The 13,371-nt window shown below is 42.2% G+C and overlaps 1 long non-coding RNA gene across 14 annotated transcripts in view; it reads right to left on the bottom strand.

The window, feature by feature from the left end:
- The window catches only part of LOC141577226 (uncharacterized), a 110,667-nt gene that overhangs the window by 31,770 nt on the left and 65,526 nt on the right, over positions 1–13,371 (bottom strand). Inside the window, exon 11 of one of the 14 annotated variants that reach the window (XR_012506079.1) lies at positions 1,045–1,206. The exons of 12 other annotated variants lie outside the window; for them this stretch is intronic. This is a non-coding gene — a long non-coding RNA (uncharacterized LOC141577226). The remainder of the gene's footprint in view (positions 1–1,044; positions 1,207–13,371) is intronic. One more of the 14 variants, XR_012506080.1, reaches the window with a different exon arrangement.

Here is a 13,371-nt window from a genome sequence, read left to right as displayed (position 1 = left end):
CGGAGCTCGCAGCAGTTGCTGGTGAAGACGTAACACAGCGTGACCATTTTGGTAAACAGCCTGGCAGGTCCTCAGGGAGTTGAACATTTGGTTTCTGAATGACCCAGCAATTCTGCTGTCTGGGCACACACGTAAGAGAAATGATAACAAATGTCCACATAAAAACTCCTAAAGGAATATTCGCGGCGACACTACTCATCACAGCCAAAAAGCAGAAACAACCCAAATGCCTATCACCTGATGAATGGGTAAACAGTGGAGCCCAGCCATACAGTGGAATATTATTCAGCAATAGCAAAGCATAGAGTACTGACCCAGGCCACAATGTGGACAAACATTGAAAACGTTACTCAGTGTGAAAGAAGTCAGTCACAATAGACGGTTCCACTTACATGAAGTGACTCGATTTAAATGAAATGTCCAGTACAGGCAAATCCACAGAGAGAGAAGAGTGGCTCATTGGGGAAGGGGGAGGATGGGGAAGATGGGAATATCTGCTTATGCATACGGGGTTTCCTGTTGGGGGGAAGAAAATGTTCTAAGATTGAATGGGATGCACAATTCTGGGCATAGAGTAAAAACCGCTGTACATTTTAATGGGTGAATTGTATTAAAATTGTTAAGAAAAAAAGCACCTCGGGCCAGTACCTTCCCATAGTAAATGCAAATTGCTAAATTTTATTACAGGAAGAAGAAACTGCCCTCAGCATGAAAGCAGGAGATCAGCAAATGTGAGTTAACCGAAATTGGACAAGAGCATTTCACTTGAAACAGTTGCTGAGTGTACACGAAATATTCAGAAACAGGAAAATTAGTTTCACATCACGAAGAAGCATTCTGCTTCAAATGCAGATCAAGGATTCGGCAAGCCCAGCTGCTAGAAATGACCAGAGAAGAAACCTGTTCTGTAAAACAAGCACCAGAGCCAGCAAGGAAGTGGTGATGAGGAAAGCAGGCGGCCGAAAATCTGGAACAGTTTGCTAAAAATAATTTCTCCACTGAAAGTTCAAAAATAAAATGAAAGTGATGTAATGCTCTGTTGACCTCACGTGAATGGGCTTTCTTCGGTTCTCGACTGTTCTGTAACCCCGATTGAGAGACTCAGGAGAATCAGCATGGCTCCTGGGAGTCCCCAAATGTCTGCCCACCAGCACGCTGACCACCATCACATCTGCCAGGGTTGAATTGCAGAGAACAGACCAAATTCTGAAAGGAAATGTTGACAAGGGAAGGAAAGGCTGCAGTCAGTCCTGGGACAGAGACCCTCTGAGCAGAAGCCAGAAGGCTTCAGGTGAACTGCAGTGGCCCTTGGGCAGGAAGGGACCACGGGGGAGCATATCTCAATTCTCTCCTCTCTCTCCCTCGAGTAGGAGAGATAAAGCCTGCATACTTCTCACCTGGAACTGTGGCATCTGGCTGGCAGAAGTCTTACCAGCACGGAATGATTATTCAAGACTCTGTGTAAAAAGTCAAGAAATCGAGAGGGAGTATGGAGCCAACTCCACGAGCCTCTCAAATGCTCCCATATTTATTGTGTATAATCAAAGGAAAAATTCATCAAAAGTTGTGAGATAGTAAGGAGGAACTTCGGGAAAGACGGGATGAGGCAGAGATTGTAAAATCCACAATGAGTAAAAAGGATTAGTGTATCTTTAGGGAAGTCATGGGGTGAGGGGAACAAGATACATTTTTAGATATGTGAATTACAAAGCAGACCACCAGACCAGCCAGGTCCTTGTTTTGGGGATAATAGGCTATCTAACAGCACACAAGCCCAGCGTTTATAGCTGAGGGCCACGGTCCTTGCTTTGCAACCAGCAGAGTGCTATCTAAAACCTCAACTATGCAAGCAAAGCATTGTCTCTGCTTTTTAAGGCAAGGAGACTGGTGTGAGGATGCACAGGCACTTGCTTACAAAGCAGTTTCTAAGCATATTTTTTTCTTATCAAAGTTCACAGGCGGCTGGGGTATGTTACAGTTTGTTAAACCAGTCATGGGCTTTCACATGGAACCATTATGGAGGACACCCTAGGATGACAAATCCTGCCTCTGGGTCTTTTCCTGCCATCTTCAGCCACTCTAGCAGGGTCTAGGCACATCCGTGAATAACGATCCTACAGAACCACCCACACTCTTAAATCCTGGTGCTTGAAAATTAATTTTAGCTCTACACAACTTACCGTAGAAAAGTTTCAGAAATAAAAGATATGATATCCCTTTTATATCTCATCATATTACTGATTTTTCTGATTGCTCTAAGCTGCTTCTACTTGGTAAAGCACATAATTCTACAGGTGAATTCAGTAATTTCCATTGGGCATATCTATCCATTTTGGGCTCGCTAACTTCTATTGGTCAAATATCGATACACTTAATTGATTTATTTGTTTATCAATTTCAGCCGGAAGGAGAGGGAGTGTCACTCTTTTCCTCAGCCCACCCTCAACTCTTTTCTCATCAGCTCAGGACTCCTGAAAACAAAACAAAGTATTTGTTTCCCTTCTACTCTTTCCACAAACACAACAGGAAACATCAGCCTGGAGAAAGAATTCAGCACAAATATTAAAACAGAAATCTACAAACCTGAAGCAACTCCATCTCCGAATCATGATACACAATGACATGAGAGTAAGTGTGTCAGGCACAAAGCATGCGTGAGACTGACCACCTCATTTCTATTCTTCAAAGGAAGGAATGTTTTTGTATTGTTTTATCATTCTTTGTCATTGTTTCTGATTATGCCAAAAAATAGTTTATGAAATAATTATGCACTGCAATAACAGATTTTTATTGTATCAATTATAGATGGCATTCAGAGGGGATAGGAAAACCCAGCTCTGTAAAAAATGCAAAATTTCTTCCCCTGTTAAGAACACGTATACAAAATGCAACAGAGAATTCAAATTCTTGTGGAGAGGAGCAAAAGCCACAGAACAAAAGCAAAGTCATTACAATGAGTCGATTCAAAATTCACTGGACAAACATGCTCAATGCATTCAAAGAATTTTAAAGGCACACTGCAAACCATTCACTTAATGATCTGCAGGCTAGAGGAAGCATTTCCCTCTTTAACAGACAACAGAAATCAATACGGTGCCCCAACAAACAAGGACCAAAAACAATCAGGTTTTTAACGGTTCTCATAAATCAGCATGTTCTAAATATCAAAATCCAGAAATTTTAAACATTCATTCAAACCACAATGAAACAAGCATTTCAAAAAAAAAAAAAAAAAAAAAAACTAAGCACACAGATCATGTACATAGTTTAATGAGCATGTCTTGTACCGCTGGAAGAAAGAACAGGTTATAGCCTTTTACTTGAAAAATAAAACAACTTTTAAAGATAACTGCTAAAACACATTTCATCATTCAAGTTGCCTTCAAAAATCTGAGGCACTTGTATCTGATCAGAAAAGCAATTCTGAGTAATAGTATGTTACAATTCAGCGCCAGTTTGCTTTAGAAGAAAAAAGAAAAGCTACTGTTCCTCAAATCCTTCACAGAGTGTGAAGTGCCTCCCGGCCTCTTTCTCCTCCCGTTTTCTAAGCTCATGCTCCACAACCCTTCTGAAACAAGTATGACAACCTCTTATTCCCAATATGCCAAATGACAAAAGAATATCAATTTATTTGTGTAAATATATGCCTACACCTTGAACTGGAGGAAAAAGGTATCAGAAGTCTATATGGAACTTATTTCTACCTTCCTGAAATCACACACACAAACGTTCACACAGACACAGACACATACCCCCTGGATTATTGGACACTTCAAAAGCTTAGGAATTCCAACTTCTAGAAGATAACTTTGTAGTTATTTTAAAATACAATTCTGTCAGCTTTTGAAAGCCTTGATCATCTGCTAAACCATCCAAATATCAAAGAGACCCAATTAGCCTTCTCTGTAGAATGTAATTTCCATTGATGGCAAAACAGACCCTAAGAATTACTGGATCAAAGACTCGTGTTTATCACTACCTATCATCGTTTTTAAGCACATTAACAGATTCAGAAATATATGTCTCAACAACATTTATTCTTATTGAAATAGCAAACGTGTTCAATTGTCTATAAAGAGACTAGGTCCCATGATGGTGTTTAAGATCTATTTTGTGTATTGCAATATTTATTTTCAAGTGCAGACAAGGAGGGTGTGTATTACTCAGTTGTAGAGCACCTACTTAGCATGCACAATGTCCTGGCTTCAGTCCCCAGTACCTCCAAAAAAATAAATAAAAATAAGTGCATATTTAAAAATAAGAATAAAGTTATAAAAAATACAGACTAAAAACCACTGCAATCTAGCTGCTACAATTATACTAAAAAAACAAGGGTTTCTATCAAACACTGACTATATGCCAATCACAGAGACAATCACAAATCACACCTGACAACCATCACGTGTGATTCTCAGCAAACCTACTAAGTAGACACGGATGAGCAACCCGGCAGTGCGGATGAGGAGACGGATCTCGGAGGAGCCGTGGACGCTGACCGTCCTGCTCCCCGTGACACCACGTCAGCCCAGGGCAAGCGCTGACAGAGCTGCTCTGAGGGGACACCCAGCTGCATGGAGCCTTGGGGCACTGGGGAGTCCCAGAAAACACTAAAAATTGTTCGGTGAAAAACCAGCTCAAATATACTACATTGTGCCACATCCCTTAAACAGGGAACATGACTGAGACTTTTTGATGCCTCCGTGTCCTTTCCGCCATCATCAATTATTTGCCCTCTCAGCACGACCAGTGATGAACTGGACCCCATATGAAGTGCAGTCAGATGGCAGAGCATTTAAAGCTGTTTTATGAAGTTTGTAAGACTCTGTCTATGCCTCACACAGGCGGTCAACCATCACTTCTCACCGGTGTGGATGTACCACATGAAATCACTCCTTTCTCCTTTTTAAAATCCCTTCATCTAATCCAGACTTTTCAACAGCAAAGCAGCAGCTCAACCACAGTGGACAGCTTCTCACCAAATGGACTCGAACAGCTCATCGGACTACCTGGAAGCCCTTTTCTTCTATTAAGCCCACTTCCGGGTACTTCATCATTTTCTGATTGGTGGAGTTGCACACCGACTGGCCAACTCATAGAGCTCCCAGCCTCACATCCGGGGGTGGGAGAGGACCCTGCAGTTTGGAGAAATCAGTGAGGAAGGCGGACATCCTCCAGCCAGGTCTGCACGGGTAGAAGTGCGACAGTGTGCTCAGAAGTTATACCGTTAGCATCCCTGGGCTCCCATGGACTGCATTCACATTAACCAAACTCATGAAACACTGATGCAAGAAAACCAGAAACTTATTAATGTAACAGAAGAAGTGAAACTATAAACCAGACTGAAATATCAGAGTTCAACCATGAGTATATTTTCTTCTCCACAGCCCAATCACGGGCAGGGATTCACATGGCAACCATGGACAGAAGCAGAGCAGGAAGGGTTTGTAGATTAACTCAATGGACTAAATTTCTGTTATACGAACAGATCTACTGCCTAGAAAATAATTAACGCTAATCACAGTGCACACTTCGTGGACAGTGGCCGAGACATGACAGTGAGCACCTGTGTAACTCTCCTTTCCCTGTCCTTTCTGGGCTAACTGATGCAAAGTGGTACAAAGATTCAGGGATGCAGATACCTCTAAACACCCAAAGCCCATCTCTGGGAGCCTCAAAACCAGACAGCCAGGGTTTAAATACCAGCTCTGCCACTTACTAGCTCTGTGACCTTGGCCAACTTACTTACCTTCTCCGTGCTGAAATTTCCACACTGTAAAACTGGGATAACAATCAAACCTTCCTTACTCGCTTGTTGAGAAGATTGAAGGATTCATTTCTGTAAAACTCTCAGAAAAGAATGTAGCACATTTTTGGTGTTCAACAAATGTCAACTTAATATAAAAGTGATTTACAAGTCTCCCTTCTAATAATATTATGTGTTTCCTGGCTAGTATAAGTCCCAAAGAAAATCCTTATTTCTCCTTTAATAAACTCTTGGGGAGCACCCTCTCATTCCATTCCACCACCTGTTTAAACTAGGTAGGGGATGCCTCCTCCCCACTCCTCTGGGCCATGGAGAGTGCTTCTCCCTTCATACCCCTGGCCGCTGGATCACAGCTAGCCCTCGTCACACTAACAGGGTGAGGTGTGAGTCCGGGGAGACAAGCAGGGAATGTGAAACCATACCTTTCCCTCCAGTGTTGGTCACCATTGGGAAGCACCTGGGATGCTCAGCTCCATGTCAGGACAGCCCTGTGCATGAAGGGGCAGGTCCTCTCAAGGGAAGGCTCGCTGTGTCCCAGAGCTACCTGGGACAGGGTGAGTCTCTAATTCTGGGACACAGTATCATGACACACATTTTCCCACAGCCCTGAAGTTCATGGAGAACGTGGCTTTATCAGTAACAAAGAAGACATTTATCGCCTGCCTACTTTTTTGTGTCATCTCTCAGTTGGCTGCTGGAGACAACATGCATATAAGTATTGGATCCCCTTAGGCCCCAACATATATGAAGTAACAAAAAATTCTGTGGCTTAATGTTGGTTCAGGGTGACTGTGTAACACTTCTGACTCTGCTGATGCTTAATTATGGGTATAGGAACTATGGAACCTCCTCAAATATCTTTCATCATAAACCAGCTTTTCTTGTTTTCCTGTTTCTTAGTAATTGCCAAAGACTATAAAATGATGGCTTCACACCAAACAGCAGCTAAAGATTATGAGCCCTCTTGACATACCCACTGTGGTAAACACTTTACATAATTTCTAATTCTCACAATTCTACAAAGCAGATACCAACGTCCCAATCTCACAGACGAGGGAAAAACTCAGAATGAACTGACTCAGGCTCACATGGCTCAGTGGCAGCGCGTGCACGCAAACCCAAGTCAAAAAACTACACCCCTTCCTATATGTACCAAATGTCCTACCACCAATTAACACACAGCAGCGGGGTCAATACTCAGGGAACTCAGTACACTTTTCAGCTATAAGGTTCTCCAGAGGCCGTTACTAGCTGTTTTATAAGTTCCCGGCTCACTGGTTCCTAACACTGGAAGAAAAGTCCGATTTTGCCACTGTTCACACAGCAAGTCTGAGATGTTCACAGCGAGATGACAGAATAAAACTAAAATATAAGCAGAACAATTTTTCCACGTAGACAGACATAATGGACATTGTGCTATTCTGAAGCATCAAGCAAAGAAATCAAAACAAAATAACGTTGTTTAAGCCTTCTTTAACAAACAGGAAAATTAAGACGGTAAGAAGGTGCAACAAGCGCCACCTATGGCTAAAAAGACCTTCCAGGTTGCCAGGAAGCATGCAACACAAAAATTGCCTGAAGGATCAGAAACGAGAATCAGATAACTAAAAGTTTCTGTAGCACATACTGCACTTTGCTTCGGGGGAAGCGAGGGTAACTCAGTATTTAATCTGATATTGCTAATACTCCTGAATATAAACAAAAGACACAGGCTCATGGAAACTCATCTTAGAAGAGGAAAGAATCCAGTCCTGCCACTTCATTTTACAGGTGGGGAGACTGAGACATGGGATCTGTCCTCCTTGCAATCGGCAACAAATCTCTCCTAGGCCTCATGTCTTGCACTGTAGCAAAAATGAACAGATCTGTACTAGGCCTATATTCATAAAAGTCGCGTCTGTATTTTTCCGAAAGTAGGTTATCTAAGTATCTTGCAACATACTTCTCAAAATCCAGGAAATCATACGTTTGTTGAAATACAAAAACATTTATTTACATAATAAAACAGCATGAGCTTTATTGTCTCTATTAAAAAAGTTACATGTCAAATCAATGTTTTGATATTTTAAACCTGTTAAGAGTGCAGGAAAAAAGATAAAAATTTTCTTAAATCAAAAAAGGGAGAAGCTTATTCCCTGAAAATGATCAATGTGGATGTCAGAATCCAACGAATTTAAATGTCTGAGTGGATGGTTACACGGCAACATGACATCTGAGTTCTAACAATACACATTCTGTGTAAATAACCTTCAAGGTCGTCTGCTTAAGGCAATTTAACTAGTCCCTGTCTCACTAGAATGATACAGATTTCATTAAAACTTCATAGTGCACTAAAAAATAAATGAATCTTGTTACTTTAAGCCATATTCATATATATCATATATATACATATTAAATATGCATCAGTAATAAGCCACACTCTTTAGTATTCAGAGTTGATCCTTCTAAAATATCTGTCATTTTGACAGCACATTTTTACTAAGCACCTCTTGGGTTCTTTGTATACAAGGCTACTAACTCTCACAGTCAGACATGTTAAACGATATTACTCAAATTTCACAAATGAAGAAATGTACTTAAGCCATGAAAACAACTTATATATACATCATCAGGAAAGAAAAGAATAAAGAGTTTCTTAAAATATTCACTGACAATCTTTTCTTCCATATTAACACTACATAAATCCAATTCATTCTTTGTAAGTATTTCTGTCAATAAGGGCCACTAGAGAAAAACAAGTAACATCATCAGCAGTGGTTGGACTTTCAAAGCCCCCTTCTCATTTGCACTAGAATTATTTTTAATGTTTTGTTTTTAGTGCTTACAGAGCACTAAAATACATAAAAATTAACTTTTTATGCCACTACCTGAGAATTAAACATCTGTGAAAATGTACAATTTTAATTTATGCCACTCTGTCTCACATTCTCACTGGTGTCTCCACTTTGAAGGCCTCATCAGGCTGAGATCACTAAAATCGGCCATTTATGGAGTCACAGGAGTTCGGGTAACCACTCAACGGGAGGATGATTAGAGAAGCAATTAAGAATGAATCCTGTGCAGCCTGGGTTCCAGCACCGAGCTAGCCACCGACAGCTGCGTGTGATTTGGGACAAGCTGCTCCATTTCTCAATCCCTCAGCTGCAAAAAAGGAGACACTGATACCTACCGTCAAACACCTGCTATGATGTAAAACATGAGTAAAGTATTTTAGCCTTAGTTAGGTGTCCACTCAGAGCGAGTTTGGTCATTATGTTGATGAGGATGTCTGTTAATAAATTGAGCTAGACCAAAAAGGAGAAATCATCTTAAAGGAGAAACATTTTAAGCCAATGAACATTTCCTTTTGGATGGATTGCAGAATATTCTATTCATTTTTTTAATAAACCAAGTTTTGTCCATTAATAATAGATTTACAGGTTCATGGACAAGTCTCCATAAAAAGAATTAGAGGCCTCTAACCTCTGAATACTAAGAAAGTAAATTTTAAAAAAAATCAGGGGGGAGATTATACCTCATTTGGGAGAGTATGTGCTTAGCATGCATGAGGCCCTCAGTTCAGTCCCCACTAACTCAATTTAAAAACTTTTTTTTTTAAGAAATGGAGAATTAAAGCAAAAAGATGGAGGGATACGGAAATTTTTTAGAGACTCATCTCAGATTTAGGGTGGGGAAAAAACCATCCATTTCTCAGAGGAAATCTTGAGAACTATGTAAACTGAATCTGAGATGTCCAGTCTTCTAACATTATTCATGAATTCATATTACCAAGTCTTAAAACTACCTGATAACCCACAGTTGTGATACTGATCATAACAGCTGCCAACACGGATCTAGCTCTGGCTAGGAATGCTCTGTTCTGACATCTCTGCCCCTGAGGCCTCACCAGGCTGAGAGCACTAAATTCAGTCATTAATGAGCATCACGTGTAAGTCCTCCCTTTGTGCTCCTCACTCTCCCCTCACCAGCCCCTCTGAGGGAAACACTGTTATCATCATCCCCACCTGAAGATAAGGCCACTGAGGCACAAAGACTAAACCTGCTCCAGGTCATATTGGCATTAAAGGACGTCTGTATTTCTGCTGTTTTGCTTTTAACATAGGAATCTGAGATATCAATTCAAGGGAGCCTGTTAAATAATAAACTCTGTCAGGTCTTCACCTCAAAGAGCAGATAATATAAATTCCTGATGTAGGATGAGGCTGCCGCCACAAAATGACTCAGCTTGAAATTAATATCCAAGATGAAGCAGCGGATACACGTAAATATTCACGATTGTCAACTCCGCTCACAGGCCTGGGCCCTTCACTGCCTGAACTGGGGTGAATAGTCCACCCGTGTCAGGGAGGGAAGCGCGGATTTTCCAGGTCTCCCCAAGGCTTCTCGGGCTATTTCCCCCCACAGACTGTCCTCAACAATTAAAAATGTCTCAAGATTTTTACACCATGCAAAACTGAAATACATTTCTGCAGATGGAGCACTTTCTCAGGCTTAAACTTATTTTGCCTACACTCAGCAGGGGGGGAAAAAGAAACAAGTCTGCAAAGTCTCTGATTCTCACCACTCACACTAGTAGAAAGGCCACTGCACAAGATGTCTCTTCAGAGTGCAGGGTGAGAAGAAAATAAAGCCGCACCCAACCACAGGCACTCCCAGAGATAGAGCTCAGCAGTCTTCTGCACACTCACTGTTGTGCAGCCCTCATCACCATCTATTTCCAGAACACTTCATCACCCCAGAAGAACACACCTGTCACTAGCAGTCACTCCCTAACCCCCCTCCACCTAGCCCTTTGCAACCATCACCTGGTCTCCGACTCTGCATGTGCCTATTCTGGGCATTTCAGATCACTGAAGTCAATATGTGGCCGTGTGTGTCTGCTTCCTTCCACTTAACATGCTCTTGTCAAGGCTCGTCAATGTTGAAGTGGTATCAGCATCTCTTTTTTTTTTTGAAAACATTAAAGTTTAATAGAGGGTTTTAAGTACTATCAAAAAGAGTAGAGTGGAGCATAAGTGATTGTGTTTCAAAGGGAAAAGGGCGGGTTGAGCAGTCAGAGTGGACTTCCCAGAAGAGGTGGCCTTTTTCATTTTCCTCTTTTTCTTTTTTATTCACTCTTACGTCTGAATAATATTTCACTAAATGGAGATTCTACATTCTGTTCATCCATTCAGCAGCTATGTATGGACGAGGTCCAGAAGGATGAGTGTAAGAGGCGACTTGCAGGGATGGCATTTAAGCAAAGGGCAAGATGTGCTTTCAAAAAAAAAGCCAACAAACAGAGGCGCAATGAAATTCAGTGCGTTTCTGAGCAAAGTGCATGCTTGCTTCGGCAGGACACCGTGCAGGGCTGGGGCGGATATTGGCAGGAATCACGGCGTGGGAGTCAACTGAGAAGACTCCCCACTGCACGCAGCTCAGCCAAATCTCCTCCCTCATCCTGTATTGTTAGAGCCATGTTTCTAGGTTTCTCTTATTTCAAGTAATAGCACTTTAACTACATATGTGATCATCTGCATCAGACCACTTTGCCTCCAAGGCACAGAAAATTATTCACTAACCGGAGCAGCTCCAGGACATAACCGTGATGGATTAGGGAGTCCTGCAGCATCCCAGCCTGCATGCACAAACCCCACATGTGCCCTGGTGATGTCCGGAAAATTAAACGCATTGGAAATATCTCACTGCTGGTACACGACATCTGCCCTCAAATTGCCCCAAACTCATGCTGGCAAAGCACTACTCAGCCCTCTCACTACAAAAGAAAAAAAAATGCTAAGAAGGCAAATTTAGGCTCTTCCATTGAAAACCAGCAACCATCACTGCCAGTATCTGATGTGGAATGCTCCTGACTTCTAAAACCACTGCGCCGTTACTTTTCAAATGTGGAAGTCATATATGTATACCACGTAGATGATATTACAGTAGAATTTTTCTTTTCAATATTTCCAGTTGCAACATTAGCACAAGAAAGTTTATGTTTCAGCTTTAATAAAATCAATTATCTTCCACTTTCTTAATTTTGAACCTATTCTTATTTTGTAAATGGATCTATGCTGAATAATATAAACAAACTGTTTGAATTCTGCAAACAAGACCTTTATGACCTCACTATTTCAGAGCAAACTTTAATGATGTTTTGAGAGGTGGGGCCTGGGGTGCTCACTAACAGCTCTTTAAATACTGACAAGAATGTACTATTAAGTAATGCAAAGGCTCTAACTCCACATTAGCTCAGAAACCAAAGAATCTACACCAAAGCCTTACTTTATCATTTTTAAATTTTGCTATTCTTTGGAATATTAAATTTCTTTAAAGATATGATTTTTTTTTTTGAGAAAGACAACAGCTGTATTAAATTTCCTCTCACCAAGAAAGCAATCTTTATCAAGAATAAATACCCCATGGAAATCGAAATGATGGGAGGTTTCTAGCTAAGTGAACATGCAGATCTGAACAGAAATATAAATCCTATCAGATCTCACTCGAACCAGCTCAACAAAGTCCTGGGCTACCCTGGAACTTAGCTCTTCTGTTCCAAAAGTTGGCTGAGCTAAGATCACCACACAAGGCAGGGAAGGAGAGAAGAGGAAAGTCCACCTGGCAGCCTCCATCTCTTTTCTTCCAGCCAAAAGTCGCCTCTCGGGCGACCCTGATAACAAGCCCTCCCCATAAGGAAATCCGGCATCCACACTGCCCCTGCCGTCCCCAAGCAGATATGATGCCCCTCTCCCAGCCTGTGAATGGTCTTCTACTGGCCCCCCAGTTGGTGGCACCCTCCCCTTCTTCCCCGCTACACACACACACACCCAGAGCAACGGCAGCCTTCCCAAATCACAAATTTGACTACATCACCCCACTTCAATCCCTTCAGAGGCTCCCTGGTGGAATTCTAGCTCCGCCCCCGACACTGCTCACCCAGCCTCACCCCAGTTCCCAGGTCCCCAGTGACCTCAGGGACCCCCTGTCCTGCTCCTACTTCCCACTTGCCTCCAGGCTCATTTTGATTGTTTCCAAGGAAGACTTCCCTCCCTCCAACCTCCGCAACTTGTTCCTCTATTCCTAGAACATTCTAGGCTAAGTCAACTTCTGACACTGCTAAGCTCACAAGAAGCAAATACATTTTGCTTACTAATGTGGGTCCACCCACTCTCCCCTAGACACACAGAAGTGCGCGTGTTATGAATAAATGAATGACGGGGTGGATCTCAAAGGGACAGACAGACCTGCTCTCGCCCGTCCCGACCCTTCTGTCTGTAGAATATCAGAAGCAAAACAAGAAGTACCTTTCCTGAGGGTCACTTCCTGCTGACACCCTTCACTGCCTCCAGTGTCTGTTCAAATAAACCCAACGTCTTCCAAAGCCCTTCACCCCTGGCTCTCTCCAGGGTCCTCCAAAGCAGGGGAACACTCCACCCTGGACCACACAGGGCACTCTCCCAAGGTCCCCACCCCACAAGCCTCCAGGCCTCTGCCCGGGCTGCACCTGCCACCTGAGCCACACTCTAGACTCCTTCTCCTGGCTGACACTTACTCTGTCCTCACGATTGAATGTAGAGCCCATTTCTTCCAGGAAGTCCTCTCTGATAATGTCCTTTAGGTCTTGG

The sequence above is a fragment of the Camelus bactrianus genome, chromosome 3 (assembly GCF_048773025.1).
Source record: "Camelus bactrianus isolate YW-2024 breed Bactrian camel chromosome 3, ASM4877302v1, whole genome shotgun sequence".
In the NCBI taxonomy this organism is placed as follows: domain Eukaryota; kingdom Metazoa; phylum Chordata; class Mammalia; order Artiodactyla; family Camelidae; genus Camelus; species Camelus bactrianus.
Note: the sequence above shows the minus strand (reverse complement) of the source record. Positions and strands in the feature narration are given on the sequence as shown.